Source organism: Nelumbo lutea, chromosome 3 (assembly GCF_056320005.1).
Source record: "Nelumbo lutea isolate HS-2025 chromosome 3, American lotus-T2T, whole genome shotgun sequence".
NCBI classification, from domain to species: Eukaryota; Viridiplantae; Streptophyta; class Magnoliopsida; order Proteales; family Nelumbonaceae; genus Nelumbo; species Nelumbo lutea.
The window spans coordinates 87312022-87337704 of NC_142686.1; the positions used below are offsets into that span (position 1 = coordinate 87312022).

The following is a 25683-nucleotide window of genomic DNA, read 5'->3' on the forward strand; positions in this document are numbered from 1 at the left end:
TGCTCGGTTAGTTCCCATCATTTGGCAGGTATAGTTCTAGAACCACCTTGTCAAACCTATGCCCGAAATCAATGTATAAAATGGGGTCTTGTTTCATCGACTTATCTATATACTATATGTACGTTATTCTTAAACTTTTTTTACAAGGATAAGAAAGGTGCTAGCACATCCCTGGAAATCTTTGAGGGAAATTATTTGATGGTTGAACTAGTGTCTTTCATCCTCTTGTTGATTCCTATCCAAATGCCATCTATTAACTATGAAGTCTGCCGCCTGGCTGCCCTCCTGAGAGATGATGCTGATGTTGAGTTAGTGTGTTCTTCCTCCTATTGGCCTCTGTCCAAATTTTGATGTGCCACCAAATGCGAATTACACCTGTAAGGCATCCATACTTGGCTCAGTATCTCTCAATCCATATCTTATTTCAATCCATTATTCTTTGCAGGAATAGGTTCTTCTCTAGCTGCAATTGCTTCTAATGTATCAATTGCTTTTACCCCTATGCAACAGACCTAGCCATTACTTCACAATGGTGTCCCACAGATGCATCAATGTTAATTTCCTTATTGAAGTGCATCCATCCTATGATGACTACTTGATTAGCATACTCTAGGGGAATTGGCAATTGGCCTATCATTTTTATTGTTAAAGCTATGGCATATATAATGGAGCTACTTATGTCAAAACTCAAAACTCCTCTTTGCTCTCCTTGACCCCTCTTAGTTTTGTAATTTTTTTGGGGATATTTGAAAATGTAGAAAATATTGATCGTGGGCCCATTCGAATTCAGCCACTCTGTATCACTTCCATGTGGAATATGAGGCATTGGGTTATCCACTATTGGCCGAGCTTATCCACTAGGTAGCACCCATTTGATGGTGACTCCTGATTTTGAGATGTGGAACAGGTCACATCATGAGCATGGGAAATGGGAATTGTTTTTGTGATGGTGGCTTTTTGCCTTTATTTGCCCTCTCTAGAGTCTAGGGGTGGATTCAAGCCGGGCTGAGTCAAATAATATGAGCTTGGCTCGTCAAGGTTGTACAAGGCTTGAGCTTGGTTTGAATTAGAATATTGAGTTCGAGTTTGGCTTGACTCAAAAACTCATAAGCTTGAATTCAGCTTGGCTCGAGTTTGATTTGAAAAAATAGGTTTTATAAAAATAAAAAATTATATATAAAAAATATTTTTTAATTGATATTTAAAAAATTAAGAAGTATAATATTTTTATTATATATTATTTTCTATAATTTTGTTATATATATATGGGTTTAGGGTTTAGGGTTTGAACTTGGCTCACGAACCTCATGAGCTCAACTCTATTAGGCTCGAGCTCAACTCATTCATTAATCAAATCTGTAAATTGGGCTTGAACTCGGCTCAAAACTCAGTTAAAACCGAGCTTTTCACCAGTCGAGTAGCTCATGAAGGATTCGGCTCGTGGCCACTAGGAGCTATGCTGAAGATGGGAATTGGTTTTCTCATCCCCTGTAGGAATGTTGTAATGCATGGTATATTGGTATACCACACATTTCAAGTGGGCCCTACATCTGTCAGTCTTTTGGTCCCATGCACTATTTAGTTGAGACATTGATTGCAGTCCTTATAAATCAGAACAGGATTCTAATCCAATGGTGTTTGTAGAAGGACCTACGATCTTCTTGTAACAGAAAACGTATTTTGTCAATTTTCTAGCTAAAAAAGTTCCTATCGAACAGCTTCCAGCCAGTTGTAAAAAGATTGGAAGACGTTCATCAATATTAGAAACGACCAAATAGGGTGCGTCCGCTTGATTTGAATTTGAACCTGATTAAATAGATGTATATTCGAATTTGATTCAATATCTGAAGGTTTCTTAAAACAATACATCGAATTCGAATTCGTCTAAATTATCGAATATTCGAATTTGATTTGAATTCGAAATACATTTTTAACACCAACCTCTTCACCAGGGGAAGAATAAGAAACCTGGTTTGAATTTTGTTTCATTCCCTATCAATCTAATATTCAAATAATAAAGAAAAAATAAATTAATTTTTTTTGAATCATAGCCATCTATTTGATGTCTCTACAACAAGTGTTGCTATTAGTATGGTCTGCAACAAAAAGATTGTCCATCATGTGCATGTGCTCTACAACATCAAGAGGGAAAGAGAGAAAGAGAGGAAGAGAGAGGAAGAGAGAGGAAGAGAGAAAGAGTGACAAAAAAACAAAGAATAAAAAACACTTGTATATAAAAAATAATAAAAAGGAATGAAGAAGGCCGTATTAACATTAAAACTTATAAGTTGCAATAGACCAAAAAAAACAGAAATGCAAAGAAAAAATATTGTAGAGTAAGAACGGGGAGGCGAGGAAGAAAAAAGATAAAAATAAATTAAAAGTGATTGAAATGAAAAGTACAAAATAATAACATCTGCACTGGTTCAATTGTTTTATTATTAAAATATAATAAGTATTAAAATATTATTTTATTTGACTGAAAATCATCATAGCGTCTCAGTCTTCATTCAGCTCCAACAAAATAATATATTAATATATATATTGATATACATGTATAATAGATATTATCGAATCGGATCGACTCCTATTTGAATTAGATTTGATTAATTAATCGTTAAAATGCTTCGTTCAAATTCGACTGTCAATAGCATTCGTATTTCAATGCCGTTTACATCCCTAGTGTCCGCATCCCTCTGAGAATTTTGAATGAAGGGTGCGAAACCCAAAATGGGTCATAATCCCAGTCCGAATCCTCTGGGAATCGGACTATCTGGGCCAATTAAGATGTGCCACGTCATGAAGGGTGCGAAACCCAAAATGGGTCATAATCCCAGTCCGAATCCTCTGGGAATTGGACAATCTGGGCCAATTAAAATGTGCCACGTCATCCCAACTGTGGGACCCATGTGTACAAAGCTGACGTGGTCTACCGTAATTGGCCAATTATTACGAGTGCATCTGTAAACGATTCTTTCACCGACGACACTGTATGTGAAATCAGAAAGGCCAACGATCATTCTCTTTGTATTTCCAAAATGCGAAGTACACAATACAAGAATTATGGGAAGGGGAGAGAGAGACAGACGCACGCACAATCTGGTAAGTGGTTTGGGTGAGAAGAGAGAGTGCGAGACAGATTAGTTACTTCTTTCTTTTTGTTTTTTGCTAAATAAAAGAACTGTAAGCTTATCAGAGGAAATTTGTTGTAAGCCGAAACACATGAGCATTCACCGCTCCTGCTCTCGAGAAGAAAACTCACCTCGGTATGTCTAGATTTTTCTTATTTATTCGTTTAATAAAGTAAATTCTAGTTCAAGTTTATATTTTACCATCTGGGATGGGTGATTTTTGTCCCTATTGGGCTGATTCTGTCGTATATATGCATAACCTGTGTTTGTGCGCATGTGTGCATATAATTTTTGTTCTTATTGTGCTGTGTGATTCTTTATCATATTCAAGTTTTTTATTATTGTATCCTTATTTTCTTTCGTAAGTTTTTGTTCATGGGTTAATGGGTATCTTCATTTGGCTTAATGAATTGGTATGAAGATAGTTCTAGTGTGTTGTGTACTGGATGGGTTTACCAAAGATGCATAAAACCAAATATTAGAACACAAGGACATGAGTCATAGATGATACTAACAAGTATCCTGGAAAATAGAGGAATCTGTCTCATTGCCTGATTTGTTTAGAATCAAAGAGAAGCGTGTATAGGTCAGACCCTTGGTGAAAATGGCAGTTAAGTAACAAATCAAAAGAGAAAAAAATGGCAGGCAATTATTGAGCATTTGGAACAATTATTATCACCAAATTGTCGCAAGTACCATGCTTTTGTACAAAATGATAAATCAACTACTATTACGAGTGTGAAAAACAGAAGCCAAAGCATGATGAAGGATGCTGATGTTGCTGCAATGAACAAGTGGCAGTGATGAAGAATAGTTCCAAGTCGTGAAGTGAAAACAGAATCCATATACATTTTGGCAGTAGCAGTGGCAAGAGAATCATATTTTTGCTTTGATCCTAGAATGAGGTACTGTTGTCTGTAGGCTGCTCAAGGGATAAGATTCTAAGTTAAATGTATTTGGCTGATTTAGGCTGTTGCCTTCTGACCATTGGTTCATCAAGTGGATCAGCATTGAAATAGGTGACAGAAAGAAATTAGATAGCTCATCAGTACAAATATTATATTGTGGATTATGCATCACACATTATGAGGCACATCTAATTGTTGCAATATGAGATGTTCTAGGAACATGAACTGACATGTTTGGTTGATGATGCAGATTAACTGAATGTGTAATTTAAGGTATTTTTAGGCTCCAGTTAGCCTACAGTAAGTGGGATCCCTACCATGACTTGATAGATTTAGAGTAGGGGAACTCAGATTAGACAATGTTTGGGTGCTTTCCATATTAGCGTGACCAAAGAGATTAATGTAGTTGGTGTCGAAAAATAAGCTTGCATCCTTATGAAATAGAGGAAAATATAATAACATTGGTGCATTTTTGATAGATTTGTTGATGCCCATGGGGGAAATGAGCAATTTCTCCACTATGAAGAACTATAATGCTTTTTAGAGTTCTTTTTTTGATTGGTAATAAGTTAATGCTATATTGATTTTGTGTAGAATTATACAACACGGCTCTCCATTATAGAGGAATATAAGCATTTTTTTTAATATAAAATGAAAATTCATTGAATAAGAAAAGAAAATAATACAATCTAGCAGGTGATAAGACATCACACGCACACAGAAAAGCAGAAAAGAACTGCTAAGGAACAGAATTAAGTAAACTATCTAAATCACAAAGTTGTAAACCCAAAATATCTCCCAATCTGTCCCCCAAATCCTCCCTAGAGACTTGATTAAACTCTGGAGTTAATAGAACCCAGTCTGCAACCAAATTGCTAACAACTGCCACAATCTTATTCAGATTCCAACATTTGTCCTAAAAAGTTCTATTTCTTTTCTTCTGTATGTCCCAACAAATTGCAAACAGGATACAGCTCCAAAGTGATCTTGCTTTCTTGCTACCTCTTAAGTCTTAACTTTGTCCATGTAGAAAAAAATTCTGCAGTAGATTCTGGCTGAAAGTTTGAGAACCCGAACATAGAAGTAAATATCCTCCATAAGAATCCAGCTATCTTGTACGAGAAGAATAGATAACCAACAGTTTCCTCCTGTTATTTACAGAGGAAACACATGGCCATGCTAAAGCCCCTAGATTTTAGATGGTCCGCAGTCAATATGCTGTCTATGGCTACAAGCCAAGCAAACGCCTCAACCCTTGAAGAACTGGATTTCCCCAAGCAGCACCTAGCTGATTTGGATCTGAACTATCTCTGAGAAGAGCCAAGTAACATGGTTTGACAGAAAACTTCCCATTTGAGCACTCTTTCCACCGACGTTCATTCCTCGACTGAGCTGAGATCTTCACTTCCTCTAGTTTCTCCAGTAGGGATATACATTCCTCCACTTCTCTATCCAGCAAAGGCCTTCTAAACTTTGGGTACCATATCAACTGTTCACCCCTCCTTTCATAACACTGACTTATAGAAACTTCAGCCTCAGATAACCTATACAAACTTGGGCATAGATCACACAGCTTACCTATCCCGCACCAATCGTCCTCCCAAAACCTGATTCTTGCTCCATCTTCAACTAAGAAGCTTGTTAGACATCTGAGCTCGTGATTAAATTTCATAATCTCCTTCCACACACTCACCCCATATGAAAATCTCACCCCCCTGGATTTCCACCCAAACCTCACCCTCCCAAACTTAACCCACCATCACTCTTCTCCATATTGAGTTTTCCTCCCTCCCTGACCCAAATCTCCATAACCACTTCCCTACCAATGCCTTGTTGAAAATCTTCACTCTCCTAAAACCCAACCCACTCTTCTCCTTTGGTCTACAAACTCTCCCCCAATTTACCAAGTGAAACTTCTTTCCCCCACCTTCCCTGCAAACCCCTTCCCATAAGAAATCCTTTTAAATTTTTTCAATTCTTTCAGCAACTTATGTTGGGGTCCTTATTAAAGTTATTCTCTCCCCCCCCCCCAAAGATAGATATTTTGCTTTCCATCCATCTAATCTCCTCTCCACCCTTTCCACTATTGGTCTCCATAATGCACCTAAATTTGAAGCTCCCCCAATCGACATCCCTAAATATGTAAGGGAGTTCCCCTAATCTGCATTCAAAGGCCTTAACATACTCCAATAAAACCTCCCTCTCAACCTCCACAACTCCAATCAAAACACTCTTTGACAGATTAACTTTCAAACTAGTTAATAACTCAAACTTCACTTTAACACCCCTCAAATTTAAGACCTGCTCAATTAAAGCATCCAAGAAAAAAATCAAAGTGTCATCTGCTTATTGCAAATGAGAAATATAAGGTCCATCTCTACCCACTTTAAAGTCTTCAATTAGACCCAGCTATCCACTTCTCTACTTCAAGGATTTAAATATTGATACGATACGTCCGATACGGGGCGTATCGTATCGGTATCGGTTACTAATGATATGCGATACACTATGAATACAAGCGTATCCCGTCAATTGTTCGTATCGGATGGATATAGATGCGTATTAGCTGATACACACGATACACGTTGCGTCTATTAGTAGTCTCCATAAAAAATGCGAATGAGGTGATTCGAACTCAGATCACTTAATGCGTTTAGAACTCACTACGATTTCAAGCCACGTTTCATTTCATGATATAAAGTGAAATAAAATAAGTTTTATTAACTTTTTGTATTCGCATGCAGTTTAAATAAAAAACAAATTTATATTTAATAGTTCTAACTAAAAATTAAAAAAATAATATTTTAAAATAGTATTTTATAAGCTAATAGAATAAATAGTGAATCAAATCCACATTTATATAAAAAAGATGTTTTTTAATATCGAGAAATTTATACAAATAGAATATTAATAATAGAATAATTATTTTAATAATTAAAATTTATAAATTTACACATGCTATAAATCTTAAAACTTTTATATACTTTTACAAGTTATTAACTAATATTTTAATTTACATTAGTAAGTAATAACAACATATTTGTTATTTACAAAACTTAAAAATATTATATACAAAGTATTGAAGAATATGATATTAAATTGAATCTATCAAATTCACTAATCTATATTTATTTTAGAAAATGATTTTTTATTTCATAAAATTTATAGAAATAAAAATATTAATAATGGAATAATTATTTTAGTAATTAAAAACTATGAATTTGTATATAATCTCATGCTGCTCGATCCGAGGTGTCCCGAATTGAAGTCATAGTTAGATATCTAGTCCTGCCAATTGGTGAAGTCGAGGTGGAAGGACAAAGCCGTGCAGCAAGACTTGAAACCAAGAAAGGGATCAGAGGCTCGAGGAGTTATTACCCGGGTAGGCACTCTGGCGCTCAAGTCAGTTAGAAGAATGGGTTGTCGGGCCAAGTAGTTGAGAGAAACATGCTAGTCCGAGCAGAGGCTGATTAACAGTCTGAAGGCTGGAGAGTCAAAAGTCCTTTACCTTGATCGGAGGTTACCTACTTATAGCTGAGGATCTGTGTCTGATTCGGATGAGGCTTCCAGGGTTGTCGCGATGAGGTTGTCCGCCGAGGTCTTCGGGATAAGACCTAATCCTCGGCGGAGCTGTCCTTATTTGTACAGGGCTCTCCTCTCCTGATCGCGCTTATCCATCCTACGTGGTGCCGACGTGGCCGAAGAGATAAGACGGCCGCGGAGGTGACCTGTGGCACCTAGGGCCTGCTTAACCATAACCCAAACATATATGTATCTTAGAAATTTTAACAAATTTGATATGCTTTAAGTTAAGATTATATTTTTATAAATTATTAATTGATATTTTAATTTGCACTTGAAAATTTAGTATTTAGTTGACATTTTCTTAATTGATATAATAATTAAAATATAACAAGTGCATATGTTTAGTGTCTTGGACTCTTGATTGATGCACTATAAATAAAATTATACATCTCGATACATTAGTTGTAATATATTTCTTCATATATATCCTTAGAATTTACATTTTCTATGTATTTATATACTATTTTGTGATCATTTTGATTTTAAATTTAGTGTTATTAATGTTGATGATGGTGAATTATGGCCCTCCAATGACATTGTGACACACGGCATCTCAGAATAGCTAGATGACACCTAGACACCACCTAAGTGCTGACCTGGTGACCTGCCTTTACCGCTGACCTGGCGACCTGCCTTCACCGTCGACTTGGCGATCTGCCTTTACGTCGACCTAGCAACCTCGACCACAACTTAGGTCAGCTTGTAGCACCTCGTCTAGGGTTAGCCTGTAGCACCTCTTCACCGGTCGAAGTGACCTCGACGTGAGGAGCGACATCCCTCTAGGGCTTGCCGACCTGACTAGGGATCAGGCGGTGACCTGCGAGATGTGCTCACCGACAAATTCGGCATGCATATCTTGACGCTCCCAGGTTTCTCAGAAGTTGGCCCACGTATCGAATGTTCTGGAGGATGGTCAGCGTGCATGGCGGTTACCTCCGAGGATCTCAGACCGGTTAGGCACGGCCTCTCGGAAATCTCGGATGCGGTGCGTGAGGCCCAAAATAAACAATGCCTATATAAAGGCACCATCCCCAATGACACAAGAAAGAGGCGAGTAAGCACATTCTCTCTCATACTTTATGATTTTTTAGCTCGTGATCTACTACGAGAGTACTAACTTAATCATTGGAGCGACCTCGCTGGGTTAGCCACCCCGGGTCTTCTAACATTGGTTCCTTGTAGGTTTCTCTGAAGAGCTACCTAGCTCAGTAATCAACCCAGCTCGACACCCAATCTACCCCCAGCTCGGTGTTGTGGACACTTTTATTGGGAAGCAATATCGCCGCATACAACAACAGTAAAAGGTGCAAGATTCGGTGTTCTCATCATATCTAATTAAGTGTCCTCATCTTATCTAGCTAGATACAGTTCTATCTTATCTGTTCAGTGTTCTTATCTTATTTGTTTTTAGTAGTTTGGATTAGTAGGGAGTCTTATCTGTTCAGTGTTCTTATCTTATCTGTTTCTAAATTTAGTAGTATAGATTAGTAGGGAGTCTTCTTAAAAGCAGGACTCTTATCTTCTTGTAATCTCCTATTTAAAGGAGCTGATGATTCAATAAAGGCATCGAAATTTTCAGTTAAGAAAGAGCAGAGGAGAGTTGGTGATCTCTTTAACAAATCACCATTAAGGCGCCAAGATAGGTTCCTCAAGAAAAGGGAGGAACAAGGGAAAACAAGAGGTTTTCCCCGTTGACCGACCCGTGACGAGATGCTATTCGCGGGCCCTTAACACTCGACTTAGTCAGTTCGGCATCCAAGTCCTCATCTAGCAAAAATCCTCCACTTCGGCCTCCGAGTCATCAACCACCTAGAAGTAGTCTGAACAACAGGGTCCTGCCAAATAACCCTTCATCAATTGGCGCCGTCTGTGGGAAACGCTACAAGAAGCTAAGTTCTCACCTCTAAAAAGCTAAGTCCTTATCTTCCAGAAAACTAAGATCTCACCTTTTAGAAATTAAAGTTCTCACTTTCTAATTTCCACTTTTTATGAACTCAAAGGCACTTTTGAGTAGCATCAATACTCAGAACGAATACCGATTACTGGGGGTCAAAAACATCTGTGATGAACTTGGAGAACTCCCCTATGACAATCAGACAAGTTCAGGCCGAACTTTGCATCCCTAGTGCCCTAGATAAATACCCTGCTACCGCATGTGAACGCCCCTCTCCCCATGGTAGAGCCATCAGCAGTTCCTGCCGGATCAAAGCGCGGCAGTTCCATGAGATGAAGCACGAATTTCCAGATGTGGGCATGGGAGCGGCTCGACGTATTCATGTTGATGCAGAATAGGCAACAATAGAACAACCTTAACAACCAGCAATCTGGCGACAAGCACCTCGGAGTAAGTCTGTCCCCGCAGGTCGAGCCAGTCATGGTTCTCGCAGGAAGTTGACGGCCAATAGACTACGCAGCTCTGCCGACTTTATTTTAGCCCGGATAAGCTTCATCGGTCCTCTTCGCGAGGTCTCCCTACAGATTGAACCCTTTGTGGCTCCCGTGGGAGTTAGCGGCCTACAAACTATGCGAATGCCCTTGCGGGTCGAGCCCCTCAAGGCTCCTGAGCGAGTCGGCGACCTACATTTAGTAGAGTTGCTCCCGCAGGTCGAGCTCCCTGTGGCTTCTTGTAGGAGTGGACGACCAATGTCATTATGAGGCTGATACAGTGCAGCCGTGGCCATGAACTGCCGACTCACACTGACAACAACATTATGCCCTCGCAAGGGGGGACAGAACATGTACATCGTGGTCTCGCAAGCACTCACACAGGAAGATAATCCCACGGGATGACATAGAAGCAACCATATGAGAAGTTACTACAGAATGACAAACCGCGTAGGTGGAAAGGTTAGGCCGCACATCAGCCAAATAATATTAAGGAGAGTGGACTATGAAGTCACTCCCAGAGCCTAAGGGCTAAGGTGCCAAGCTGATAAAGACCTCGACACAACCTAAGACCCAGTTGCCCCTTCGGCATGGGCAAAGTCAAGAATAAGGAGAGTGGACTACGAGTCGCTCCCTAAGCCTAAGGGTTATGGTGGCAAGCTGACAGAAGAACTTGGCACCACACAAGACCCAGTCGCTTCGGCATGGGCAACCTAAACCCCAGTCGCTTCAGCAAGGGTAACCTAAACCCTAGTCGCCTCTCCGGCATGGGCGAAATAAAAAAGCAGTTCACGTTCATCGGTGTGCAAACATGTCAGATACATTCCCTACAGTGTTCGTGCCCCTCGTTTTATATCGACCTCGGATTATTCCTAACTATGCCCAGCCCACCAGTTCGACACCTCGGGTGAATCCACACTTAGAAAATTTTTTGGAGGAAAAGAAAGAGGGAAAAAGAAACGACGGAAGGAAGATTAATTCGGCACAGGAAAGAAAAAAAAAGGAAAGACTAGTTCGCTTTCAACATCATGATGGACGCAAACTTGGTTGATCTCTTCATGGTCGACCTCCACCTTGGTTCCTAGCTCCGCATCGAACTCACCGGCTACTCTTTTGAGAACCAACTCGAGAAACACTACGTCGAAGTCTACCTAGGTGTAGCGACCTGATAAAACAACCACATTGAACCCCTTCTTGAGGATGGCATGATGAGCTTTGCTCTTGAAGTACTTAGTTGGACTGTAGAACCCCTTGATGGTCGCATCCATAATAAGGTAGATGCCCTTGGGGTACTTGCTCCACATCTTCTCGAGCAGATGAATTCGCTCTTGTGCCCCGATAATCAAGACGGCGAGGTCCTACGTAAGGTTGGAAACACTTGGACTCTTCCAACCTGACAAGCAAAGTGGACCGACGCTTATGACTACGAGCTTCTCGAATCAGTCATTCCGGGCCAAAAGGAGCGATCTACTCCCTTCGTCGAGCTACTTTCAGCTCGGGAGTAGGGGGCAATTGATGAGGGCGGATTTAGCCCTCCAATGACATTGTGACACATGGCATCTCAGAATAGCTAGATGACACAAAGACACCACCTACGTGATGATTTGGAGTCCCAGATCGCGGCTTGTCTTTACCCCGACCTGGCGACCTGCCTTTACCGCCGACCTGCCTTTACTGCCGACTTGGCGACCTGGCGACCTGCCTTCACCGTCGACCTGGCAACCTCGACCACAACTTAGGTCGGCTTGCAGCACTTCGTCCAGGGTTAGCTTGTAGCACCTTGTCACCGGTCAAAGTGACCTCGACGTGAGGAGCGACATCCCTCTAGGGCTTGCCGACTTGACTGGGGACCAGGCAGTGACCTGCGAGATGTGCTCACCGACAAATTCGGCATGCATATCCCGACGCTCCCAGGTTTCTCAGAAGTTGGCCCACGTATCGAATGTTCCGGAGGATGGTCAATGTGCATGGCGGTTACCTCCGAGGATCTCGGACCGGTTAGGCATTACCTCTCGGAAATCTTGGATGCGGTGCGTGAGGCCCAAACCAAACAATGCCTATATAAAGGCACCATCCCCAATGACACAAGAAAGAGGTGAGTAAGCACATTCTAGCTCTCATACTTTATGATTTTTTAGCTCGCGATCTACTATGAGATTACTAACTTAATCATTGGAGCAACCTCGTCGGGTTAGCCACCCCGGGTCCTCTAACATTGATTCCTTGTAGGTTTCTTTGAAGAGCTACCTAGCTCAGCAATCAACCCAGCTTGGCACCCAATCTACCCCCAGCTCGGCCTAGTCAGCTTGGCATCCAAGTCCTCATCCAGCAAAAATCCTCCACTTTGGCCTCTGAGTCATTGGCCACCTGGAAGTAGTCCGAACAACAGGGTTTAGCCAAAAAAACCCTTCATCAAATATATTTATGAAATTTGTGTGTATTTCCCTAGCGTATCCATCTTTTTCGTTCATATCCATGTGTTTCCAAAGTGTATTCGTATCTAAGTTGTCCGATACGATATCCGATACTGATACTTTAATCCTTGCTCTCCTTATATATATATATGGTGGTTATAATAAACACCAATGACTAACCAGTTAAACAGGTTTTGTGTCGTCCTATCCTTTCCAAAGTGGGAGCTTTCTGCTAAGAGGTCTTCCACGGTGCTATTAATACTTGTGACTTGCTGCAAAGGAAATTTGTGTGTATTTCCCTAGCGTATCCATCTTTTTCGTTCATATCCATGTGTTTCCAAAGTGTATTCGTATCTAAGTTGTCCGATACGATATCCGATACTGATACTTTAATCCTTGCTCTCCTTATATATATATATGGTGGTTATAATAAACACCAATGACTAACCAGTTAAACAGGTTTTGTGTCGTCCTATCCTTTCCAAAGTGGGAGCTTTCTGCTAAGAGGTCTTCCACGGTGCTATTAATACTTGTGACTTGCTGCAAAGGAAGAACCTGGCTGTTGTCTTGCCCCAAATTGGTTTGTTTTGTGTGAAGCTAATTTCCTGCCCATTTTCTTGCTGTATTTGTGATTGTTTTGTTTCTCTTTTTGGGCCTAGGTGGAGCACTCCAATTAGTCTGGACAGCCTGTTTGAATCTACTACTAATTTTGGCTTATAGGTTTCCCTCCAAGGGGCTTCTCCAAATAATATATGGGAAACTTCTCTACTTTGGTGGCAGTTATTTATAGATTAGGGTGAAGCTGAACTTTGATGGTAGTTCTGTAGGTAATCCTGACCCCTCTGGAGTAGTTGGTATTTTTAGAGATATGGAAGGAAGAGTCTTGGCCCTTTTCTCTGGCCCAATTGGGATGGGTGACTTGCTTAGAGTAGAAGGGCGCTACTTCAAGGGCTCAGATTGTATAAACAGCTGGGTTTTCAATAGTTGGAAGTGGAAGGGGATTCTAAGTTGGTCATAGGTTAGATGCAAACAAGCAGCTTGGACATTTGGCCCCTTAGACAACCTTTAGGCTGTGTTTGGTTTGAAGGAAAAAGTAGGGAAAGGAAAGGATGGAAGGAAACCTTTACAAACCTTGTATGGGTTTCCCTACTTTTCCTTTCCTTTCCTCACCTTTTCCTTCAAACCAAACATAGCCTAAAGGGAAATAATGAACCTCACAAGGGAGCTAGGAGCACAGTTTAAATGGACTAAGAGGTCAGCAAATGGTTTGGTTGATGCTTTAGCAAAGCAAGGAGTTAATAGGGAGGCTTTATTTTGGGCCTGGTTGTAAGTTGTTTGTGATTTCAGGGATCACCATTTTTTTGGAGGTGACAGTTGTAATTCTCTTCTTTAAAGTTAATGCAAGTTACCATTTCCAATAAAAAAAACGAAACTTCACTTTGGTTCCAGTCTTGTATTGGGATGGGTTGAGAGGGTGAGGCTATGTGTTTTTTTGTTGGGTTTTGGGGCAAGGTGGGCTACGTCCTCTCCTATATTGATTTACCTCCCTTTGATAATGGTTAATAAAGTTCAAGATGGCTGCCCCTCCACCTAGAGTAAAACTTAGGGGTCTTAAAACGAAAGAAAAAAGTCACACAATTGGTGGGTGGATCTATTGGTAAGTCGGAGACCAATGTCCTCAGCAACTCATCATCACTTTAAGCACTACAGTGGTATAACCTCCAAAGGAAAACATACATGAACTAATTCTGTGCTGATGGAAGAAGATAATGAACAATTTCTTGAATTTGATACGAATGAAGGAATTAAAATAAGAAATTCAATGAAAAACATATTTAAAAAATCCAGTGAAATGAATTTAGGTTATATATTTAAAAAATTCAATGAAAAACAGAAAGTACAAGTGTACAACTTAAAAAACAGAAAATAAAATAAGATTTCAACTTGCACATAAAAAAATCGATAAAAAAGAAATGAATTTAGCTTAATTTACACCTAAAAAGGAAGGTCATAAAGTAATATTGAAGACTTAAATATTCTCCTCTTAGTTAAAGGAAGGACTAGTCTTTGTCATTGTTTGGGTTTCCTTAAAGATAATGGGTACAATGTTAAGTATTCCAGTTTCTATTATTTAAATTTGAAAACTCATACACTTGGTCAAAGTTAGCCAGTCTAAAAGGTAACACCAAATAGTGGAGTTTCAAAATTTAAACTGATGAGTAGCAAAGGAGCATTTTAAATAATAGCATTTGAAGATTTGGCACCCTAATTGGATAAGTTTTTGTAGTCAAATTAGGCATATAACCCTAAACAAAAGAAACAAACTAACCCACCACCAGCTTCTTCTCTGATTAGTCCTGTTGAAGACTCTAGTAGCATTAGGTTAATACTACTATGAGTTTTCATATTGTTCCTGAGCCATGTCATTAACTCATTATTTACATGTTCTCTTGCACTCAATTGTTATAGCCATAAGTCCCACTATTTGGATTTGCATCCTTTATATACTTAAACTGAATGAAGGTGTAATCCATCATATGGATGACCGAACCATGCTGGATGGTTGGGTGAAATTTTGAAAAATTTCTTTCACCTTCTGGGAATCGAATTCCCAATTTTAGAAAAACTGCATTTTTCAAGGATCGTTCTTGCACCGAAACCGGATCAGATTTGAAACCAAAAGGAAGGGAAAAGTATACTTGATATGAAATCCACAGATGTAGCTCCCAAGGTGGTAGTTCACGCCCAAAGTGAATCCCAAAACCAGCTTCCACTGAAGATGGCGCATCTTTGAATGAAGCTGATTCAACAATGTAGTTTTCAGCAAAACTGCAATCCAACTGTGTGGATCGAACAAGGGAGGTGAGCATGAATTTTCTTTGCAATTTTCTTGCAAAATTCAGAGAAGGAATTGATAAAAAATTAGTCCAAGAAGGGGAGGTCGAATTAGGGTTTTTGGTGGCAAGAACAAAGAGAGAGAGAGAGAACTGAAAGTAGAAAGTGATGTGGAGCAGTTCGCCTCTCTTTTTCTAAGCCTTAAGAAGAACCTCTCCTAATCGAATTAGGAGGTTCCTAATCCAAATATTTATTTGGATCTGGAACTTTATTAGTGGATAAGACTTATCCTTTTATGAGAATGGATGTTCTAAACCCGTATCCAAATCCATATTTGCCCAAGTCACATGACAGCTTAGGCAGTCATGTGACAACTTGATTAATCTCATTAATCATGGGCTTTAGTTCCATTAAGTAAGTGGCTCATGTCCCAAGATAGTTGCTAGCCCATTTAGGTTTAGTTTGTATGGCGTGGGACCCCAACAATGACCTCACATAAGTCCACATGGGTTCGGTCTAGCCTTTGTGAAAAGGCCTGGCCGAATTCACTGCCAAATGCAGTGAATTCCCGAATCCATTCAGTATGGGATCTTAATGGGCCCAACATTTACAGTTGAATGATCCCTGAGTCCAGCCATCCTATGAAGGCCCAAGGATAATGGACTTAAGTAAGATATAGCCCATCAGGTAAACAACCCTTAATGGTCTCTTACACTCAACCTCTCAGCCCACAATGATCAACACTGCCTGACAGGGAAGAACCTCTCCCTTGATTGTAAGGTGCAGTGTTGCACTCTCTACTCGGATGGGTCCCAGGAATTAAAACCTTTTGCAAACACATTTTCTTAAAACATAATATATAAATATCATATAAATATATTTTGCAAAACAAATCTTAAATATGGTTGAAATCGACTGCCGACAGTTTTGGTTTCCATAAGAGAGAATACAGTTCCGATCATTCACTTTGTTCAAAAAAGGGGCTGATCCTATCACTTTGATCACCCATTAAAGTGAATTCTTAGACTGCCCTAACATACCCAGGTTTTGATTCCCAAAGGATCTCACTGATTGGCATATCAAAGACAACCTGATCCGACATTCAGTGCGGTACCATAATCAAGTCTAGGGGTTATGTGTAACTTTCCAGTTTTGCCCATCAGTCTCCAAGGTCCAAGGCATAACTGGAAATTGGTCCTGGTTCAGTGCTTCAAACAAACACATACTACATATGCTTTGGGTTTAACCCTAGCAATCGAGACAGGCTGCCCCAACTTCTTTGTTAGCACATTAATGTTAGCCTTGGCAGGATAAACTCCCCAAGTCTATCCAACGGCTGAGAACATTCTAAACTAACACAAGTCTCATTAATATTAGCCTTGGCAGGATAAACTCCCCAAGTCTATCCAACGGCTGAGAACATTCTAAACTAACACAAGTCTCATAAGTGTCCAGTTTAAGGGGTAGTTACACTGAAACACACCAATGATAACATGAAACAATTATGTACTTTTATTCATTTACAATAAATGTATCTGTACATCAATCTGATTGGAGCTAAGGGCATACACTGTCTAACATAAACTTACCTTTCTCAATGAGATTATCTTAAATAGATTTCACCAAAGGTAAGAGAAATAATTTGAACCATTCCAAGTATCGATACACCTCTATGTATCGGCAGAGATGTATTGGTACTTTCAATGATACTCCCCCCATTTTTTTAGTTTTTTTTTTTTTTTGTTTTAAGTTTCAGTTTTACATATACTTGTATATATTATTTAAAAAAATGGATTCCTGAAAACACCTGTAAACAAATGTATCAGGAACCAAAGGATACGGTACGATATGCTCCATATGCTTCCATACTACTAGAGCTACTAATGTTGCTCCTTGGAAATCCACATATGCCTTCTTTCGTACCTTTCATTAGGTATAACTTGTGCTTTGGAAATCAGGTAAAATTTGGAACATGTTTGGGTGGAGTGCTCACCTTTAAAAGACCAATTTCCTTTTCTTTTCTCCCTATCTAATTATAAGAATGAGCCAGTTTCCACCTTTCAATCTCTATTGGGATGGGCTCTGAGCTTGAATGGGACTTGGGTTTCAAAAGGGGAGTTAGGGATTTAGAGTTGGACAATGTCTCGACATTGTTTTTAATCTCACAAAAGGTTTTTTGGACCCATTTAAATTGGACTCCTGGATTTGGATTCTTTCCTCTTCTGGTTTGTTTACCTGTGCATCCTTTTTCAAAGCCTTATCTCAAAATCATGATAACCTTGGTCAACATTTCCTCAATAAGGAAGTTTGGGAAAGCCAGTTCCTCCAAAGGTTGGAGCTTTTTGTTGGAAAGTTTTCTTAGGAATAATCAACACTTGTGATTTGCTTCAAAGAAAGATGCCTTATTGGTGCTTATTGTTGAAGATTAATCAGTTTTATGATGTTTTTCTGAGTAGATGTTTTATGTTAGTTGTTAGATAGGAGGTGGGGACCACATTAGTTATGTGGGTTCAAATTTTATTATGTTTTTGAGTCTTACATATGTTGTTTTATGTTTTGCCACCCTATAAGGGCATAATTGTCTTTGTATTGCTCTATTATTTTTAGTATAAATAATAAGTGAAGGGGGTGACCAGATTATTGCTCTCTTTTATTTTCAACTTCTCTTCTCTTATTCTCTTCTTCTCCTCTCTTCCTTCTCTCTTCAAGAAACTACTTTTCTTTCATATTTTTTAATTCAGCAGATTTCTACTTAGTATCAGAACATCGGCTAGGGTTTCTTGAAGCATTCTCATGCAGCCCTAGATCAGCCGATTGCATGAAGTAGTAAAGGGCTGATCGATTTGCTATAGATTGCCCAGTTCTTGAATTTTTTGGTGGGATCTAGTCATCAGGAAGGTGATCTACTGTTCGGCATCAAAATCAAGAAGAACTAGAGTACAGGGAAGAGTCCTAGAAAAGTTGGACTCTTTGTTTTTTATCTGATCTTGGGCGCCCATGTGTTGTTAGTTTTCTTTTAATTTTCTAAAGAGGGCGGTTCGGTTTCTGGAATTTTCCGAGCCTCTTGGAGTGATCGATTCACTCTTCTCTCTATTGGGAGGCGTGGGGAGGAGAGGGATTTCTCTCCAGCTAGGGTTTTCTTCTTCCGGAAGTGTTGGTTTCTGTGTGTGTGATATTAAATTATTTTTGAAAGGTCTCCAATCTATTTTTTTGCTTACTGTTGAACTATTTGAAGTAAGATGTAGAGTTGGAATACTGAGATGAAATCTACCAGTATTGTGGGACTGGGTGTTGGAGGTAGTAGTGATATTTTTGTGTTTGGGATCATTACTACTGTAAAACTTGATGATACAAATTATTTGGAGTGGGCACAATTAGCTAAGATGGCTATTAGAGCCCGTGGAAAATTAGGGTATCTCACTAGGGAGGAGAAGAAACCCGATACAGACTCTTCCCGATGCGTGCAGGAGAATTACATGGTAGTGTCCTGATTGTGTAATTCTATGTTACCTCATATTGCAAAAAATTTCGTATGGGCTAATACTGCTAAGGAGATTTGGGATGGAGTGACTGAAACGGTGAAACCTACTCTCAGAAGCAAAATGAAGCCAGAGCCTATCAGTTAAGAAATCAGGTGATAAGTATGAAACAGGGAGAAAAACCTCTTGCTGTGTACTTCTCCTTGCTGAAAATCCTTTGGTAGGAAATAGATCACTTAGAAACTGTGGTATGGGAAACTGTAAATGATGCAACAACTTATCACAGATTGGTAGAGAGGAATAGGGTTTTTGAGTTCTTGGCAGGGCTGAACCCTAAACTTGACATTGCTAAGCAGCATATTATTTCTAGGGAGGGTGTGACACTCTCTCAGGCATATACATTTGTCTCTAGAGAGGAGAGTAGGAGGAATGTAATGCTGAGACAGCCTGGAATTAACTAGTTGGCTATGGTTGGTACGACAAAACCTAAGCCGAATGGAGACAGGGGGAGTAGTGAGACTAGAAGGGAAGATAAGGACTTGGTGTGTGATTATCGCAAGAAGCCTAAGCATATCAAGGACACTTGTTGGAAGCTTCATCCAAATCTTATGCCTGCTCAGATAAGGAACAAGAAGGGAAATGCAAATGTGGCCACTACAGGAGACTCTTCGGCCCCACTTTCCCAAATTGGTTGGGAATCCATTGCAGTAGCAACAGTGAAAACAAAATTAAAGAGGTTTGGACAGTTTATGAGTAAGAAAGATTCACCTAGCTCTAGCCTTCCAAATGAACAACATAATGCAGGAACCAACTACACCACTTCCTTTGCACATACAAGTAGTTCATATGCAACTGCAAATCTTGCATCCACTTCAGGTAAGGAGGGATCTCTCTGGAATATAGACTCAAGAGCATCTGAGCACATGACTAATGCCTCTACCTTTTTCAGTTCCTATCAGTTGTGCTTTGGTAGAGACAGTCTCTACAGCAGATGGTTCACATATGTCCATTTTTGGGAAGGGGAAGTTAGAGTGACCAATGATATAACTCTGTCTTTTGTTTTACATGTCCCTAGACTTCATACCAACCTATTGTTTGTTAGTTCTTTGACAAAAAATTTGAATTGTTCCGTGACCTTTCTTTCTGGTAATTGTGTTTTGTAGGATCTGGAGTCAAAGAAGATGATTGGGAGTGGTCGTGAGGTGAATGGTGTCCACCTTTTGGATGAGATTCCGAGACATCAGGGCCATCATGTTAGTAGCAACAATAGTAGTGGGTCAGAGTTAGTGAACTAGATTATGCTTTGGCACAATCGCTTGGGACTTCTTTCTTTTAGTTCTTTGAAATGTTTTTTCCCAAAGTTGTTTGAGTCTGTTCAGTTATTTACTTTGGTGTGTGAGAGTTGTCAGATAGGAAAGTATTGCAGTCAGTCTTTTAAACCAAGTAATAAAAGAAGTACTTCTGCTTTTAATATTGTTCACACTGATGTATGGGGGCCATATCATATCCTTTCCATGGGAGGATTCCGTTACTTTCTCTTGTTTGTGGATGATTATATACAATATTCTTGGATATATTTGATGAGATCACATGATGAGGTTCCTAACTTGATACGACAGTTTCACCAGATGGTTCTCACACAATTTGGAGAGAGAACTAAGGCTTTTAGATCATATAATGCTAGAGAGTACTTTGAAAAGGATTTGACCACGTATCTCTTAGAACATGTTGTAGTTCATTAGAGTAGTTGTGCATATACATTGCAACAGAATGGAGTCGTTGAGAGGAAAAACAGACACATTGTGGAGGTGGCAAGGAGCCTTATGGTGTGTGCTTCAATTCCCGTGCAGTTCTGGGGAGATGCAGTTCTTACAGCCGTGCATTTGATTAACTGTGTTCCTTCGCGGACTTTGGGGTTTAGGGTGCCATTTACTCTTATTTTTCCAGATGGGGAGATATTTCATATACCTCTGAGGGTTTTTGGTTGTGTTTCCTTTGTTCACATTCTTGGCCCTCATGGCAAGAAATTGGATCCTAAGGCCAAGAAATATGTTTTTCTTGGGTATTGCCCAGAACCAAAAGGGGTATTATTGTTATGACCTAATGTTGAGGAGCAGATTAGTCACTATGGATGTTACCTTCTTTGAATTCACCTTCTTATCGAGTGGTTCTCTTTAGGGGGAGAGTTTTGGGGAGGAGAACTCACAATTTGTTCCTCTTTCTGTTTCTTTGGTGCCTCCATTAGTTTAGCCAGTTCCTACATCAGTTCACCCAGCACCTGCACCTCCAATTTCATCACTTGTGCCACTACGGGCAGCCTCACATAAATATTAGCGCCAACAGATAATGGTTGACTCCACATATCCTCAACAGATAATGGTTGACTCCACATAGCCTCACAGAAAGTGTTCTGCAGTCGAAACGCCCAATTCTTAGAAACCGATTACATCCTGGATACCCATCGTCAAGAAATAGTTCTTGATGAGGAGAGCTCAGGTGCAGTGAGAGATGTCCCACAAGCTCCAGGTAGTGACCAACCTAGAAGATCCACTCGGGTATCCAGGCCACCAGTCCGATATGGTTATGACCAGGATAGTTACCTGGTGGAAGCCTTGACTAGTGAAGAGGATCCTGTAACTTATGCGGAAGCTATGTTAGACATAGATTCCCAGAAGTGGGTGGAGGCCATGAGAGCTGAGATGGACTCGATGGAGACCAATGGAGTCTAGACTCTAGTAGATTCGCCCTCTGGGGTAAAAGCAATTGGTTGCAAATGGATCTACAAGAGGAAGAAGGGCCCCGATGGCAGGATTGAGACCTACAAAGCTTGTTTGGTGGCGAAAGGGTACACTCAGATAGAAGGTATCGATTATGAGGAGACCTTTTCGCCCGTGGCCATGCTCAAATCCATTAGGATCTTGCTAGCTGTAGCAGCATACCATGACTACAAGATTTGGTAGATGGATGTCAAAACCGCGCTCCTGAATGGAGATCTTAATGAAGATATCTACATGCAGCAGCCGCAAGGCTTCATAGCTGTGGGTTAGGAACACATGGAATTTAAACTTAATAGATCCATATATGGACTTAAGTAGGCTTCTAGGAGTTGGAACATCCGTTTCGATTCTACTGTCAAAACGTTTGACTTTGTGCAGAATCCGGATGAGCCCTGTGTTTACAGGAAATCTAGTAGGGATAAGATCACCCTTTTGGTGTTGTACGTGGACGATATCCTATTCATTGGGAATGATGTAGGAATGTTGACTTTGGTCAAGGTTTGGCTATCACAGTAGTTCTCCATGAAAGATCTTGGAGAAGCTTCATACATACTGGGTTTTCGACTCTATAGAGATAGATCAAAGCTGATAATTGGATTATCCCAGGCTGCTTACATTGACAAAATTGTCAAAAGATACAACATGGAAAACTCCAACAAAGGAAATGCTCCTTTCAGGCATGGAGTCCGTCTCTCCAAGATGTCTCCCAAGACTTCTGAGGAGATTGAGGGCATGAGAGACGTTCTAGGCGGTGAGTGTGGTAAGCAAATTCCAGGCCAACCCAGGGCAGGAGCATTGGACTGTTGTGAAGAAAATACTTAAATACCTTCGAAGTACAAAAGAGTTTTGTCTGGTATTCGATGGTAGTTCACTACAAGTTCTAGGGTATACCGATGCTGATTTCTAGTCGGATCCAGATGATAGAAAGTCTACATGTGGGTATGTTTTCACCATAGGATCGTGTGTTGTGTGCTGGAAAAGTAGCAAACAGGGGTCCACTGCAGACTCCACAACCGAGGCCGAGTACATTGCCGCAAGTGAAGCTGCCAAGGAAGCCGTGTGGATGAAGAAATTCATACACGAATTGGGAGTGATTCCGTCCAGCACATCACCCATCCCGTTGTTGTGTGACAACAATGGAGCGATCGCCCAGGCTAAAGAGCCTCGGGCTCACTCGAAGTCAAAGCACATGGAGAGGAAGTACCATGTACTGTGGGAGATCGTTGGTAGAGGGAACATCCTAATTCAGAAGGTAGCATCAGCGGACAATGTGGCAGACCCATTGACTAAGCCACTGACACAGAAGGGGTTTGAGAAACACGTGGAAAGTATGGGACTCCGGCTTATACCGGATTGGACCTAAGTGCAAGTGGGAGCTGTTAGACAGTTTTGTATGCCCTTAGCTTCAATCCAAGTTGGTGTACTTTTGACATTTAGTGTAAATAAACAAAGTACATGTTTGATTCATGTTGTTTGGTATATTTCTGTGTAAGACCCTAAAACTGGACACTTATAGAGACTGGTGTTAGTTTTAAATGTTCACATCCATTGGATAAGTCTAGGGAGATTTATCCTGCCAAGGCTGATGCTAATGTGCCACCAAGTGTTGGGATGGCTTGTCTCGGCCATCAGGGTAAGATCCAAGACACATGTAGTATGGGATTGCTTGAACCCTTGAACCAGACCAGATTTCCAGTATTGCCCTAGACCTTGGAGACAGCTGACCCCTAGACTCGATTATGACACATCACTAGGTGTCGGATCGGGCTGTCTTTGATATGTCATTTAGTGAGATCCTTGGTGGGGGTCAAAACTTGGACATGGGGCAGTTTGAGAATTCATTTGAGTGAGTGATCATAGTGACAGGATCAGCCCCTTTGTCGGACAATGGTAATGATCGGGAATGCACTCTCTGATGGAAACCAAACTGCTGGCAGTTGATTTCAATAGTTGGAATTTTGTTTTGCAAAATTAATATATATATATATATATATGTGTGCGGCACTGTTCCTTGCAGCCGAGGGAGAGGTCCTCTCTTGTCGAGCAATGCTTGATCATTAAGGGCTGAGAGGTTAAGTGTAAGACCATTTAGGATAATACCTGATGGGCTAATCTTGCACCTGCCCACCGTCCCTGGGTTTTTTATAAGATGGCTTGGCCCAGGGACCACTTAATGTAAGTGTTGGGCCCATAGGATCCATGTGATGGGCTCAAGGGGGTTACTGAGTTTTTCAGTGAATTCGGCTGGGCCGAACCCATGTGGCTGGTGTGTAGATCAATGCTTGGGTCCCACGCCATACAAAGAAGCCCAACTGGGCAGCAGATTGGAAACTAATTAAATACTGAATACTTAATGGGCCAAAAGCCCATTACGAGCTGGGCTGATATGATCACCCATCTGTGGGGCGAATCTGAGATTAATGTTAGTGAAAGGATTGGGCCTTTTACCTTATCCACTCTAGGAGACCAAATTCAAATCAGATTTGAATCTGGTAACCTCCTGATAAGATCAGGAGTAAACTAACTTAATCTGCAGATAGGATTAAGATTATCCCCTATCCAAATATTGATTTAGATTGCGATAACTCCTAATTAGGAGGATTTCTTAATCAAGAAGAAAGGAGGAGAAAATAGGGTTCGAATATACCAGATTTGGAACTAAGTTTCTCTAAGAGAGAGAAGAAAGTCTTCTGCAACAGAGCTTTTGATCTCAAGAACTCCAGAGAGAAGAAAAGCTGTTCAGCCATCTTCGTCCCAGGAGTTCTCCTCCAGCCGCCGCCAACCCTTCTTGCAAGATTCGATCTTTGTAGGAGAAAGAAGTCAAGAAATCAGTTCTTGACATCAGTCTTGCAGAAAAGACTGAAAAGGATTCAGTGTTAAGAGTTTCCAGTGGGTTCTTGCGAAGGATCCAGTGTGTAGGATGCACCCTGCAGGTTCCGTTCCATCAACAGCTGTGTCATCTTCAGCAGGAGCGGATCTTGGCATCTTCTTTGGGTGTGAACACCAACTTTGGGAGATATTGTTTCTCTGGATCAGGTATAATCCTTCATGTTTCCTTTTGTTTTAGATCTGGTTTGATTATGGTTCAAGTAGAATTCTTGAATATTGTATTCTAAATTTAGGGAATATGATTCCCAGTTGGGAGAAGGTAGGAAAATTTTTGAAATTCGCCCACCCATTCCGCACCCTTCATGGCGTCCATTAGATGGATCCTACCCTTCTTTCATACTGTTCTATTATTTTTAGTATAAATAATAAGTGAAGGGGGTGGCCAGATTATTGCTCTCTTTTCTTTTTAACTTCTCTTCTCTTCTTCTCTTCTTCTCCTTCTCTCTTCCTTCTTTTTTTAAGAAACTGCTTTTCTTTCATATTTTTTAATTCAGTAGATTTCTACTCTTATCTCCTAATTGGTGCATCCTTTGTAAAGCTAATGACGAGTCTTGCTATTGCTTATTAATCTCCTACCCTTTTGTTTCTCTTATTTGGGAATGGTTTGTTGGAAGTGTTTAGAATCCACCGTATGGATAGCCAAACCATGCTAGATGGCTGGGCGAAATTTCAAAAATTTTTCTAACCCTTGCGGGAACTGGTGCATTTGAAAACTCAAATTTCCAGATTGATTTTGCACTGAACCGGACCAGATTTGAAACCAAATCAAGAGGGGAGAATTATACCTGATGCGGATACTACAAACGCAAGTCCCAATGTAGAAGTTCACGCCCAAATTAGTCCTAAAAACTGTAGAAGAACTACTAAAGGGTAGTTTTGTAATTCTTCTGTACTTTATTTTTCTTTCTTGTACTGTAATAGGCATGTACTTTAGTGTACAATTCTTTTATTATCTTTGTAAGGACAATCTTGTCCCATTTACATAAGATTAATATACATATATCTTTTCTGGGTTGGTTCGATCAAATTGATCAACCCTAATAGATCTAAACTTTTGTCACTTTCCTTGTTCATTCACTTTCTCACGAATTGACATGGTATCAGAGCAGGTTGCTCTCTGATCCTTATCTCCTCCTTTTTGATTAGTTTGACAACTTTAATCATTGCTGATTGACTCTGGATTGTTTTGATCTCTCTAGAGACCTATTCTCTGTGTTTTGCGCATCCAGGGAGAGAGATTTCATTAGATCTCTCTCGTATGACATTAGTTTGCAGGGAGA

At 40.3% G+C, this 25683-nt stretch overlaps 1 long non-coding RNA gene across 2 annotated transcripts in view; it reads left to right on the forward strand.

Annotated features, from left to right (window-relative positions):
* Window positions 1-2978: 2978 nt before the first annotated feature.
* Window positions 2979-25683, forward strand: part of LOC148866217 (uncharacterized) — an 89036-nt gene continuing 66331 nt past the window's right edge. Inside the window, exon 1 of one of the 2 annotated variants that reach the window (XR_016109673.1) lies at window positions 2979-3266. This is a non-coding gene — a long non-coding RNA (uncharacterized LOC148866217). The remainder of the gene's footprint in view (window positions 3267-25683) is intronic. The other variant, XR_016109672.1, reaches the window with a different exon arrangement.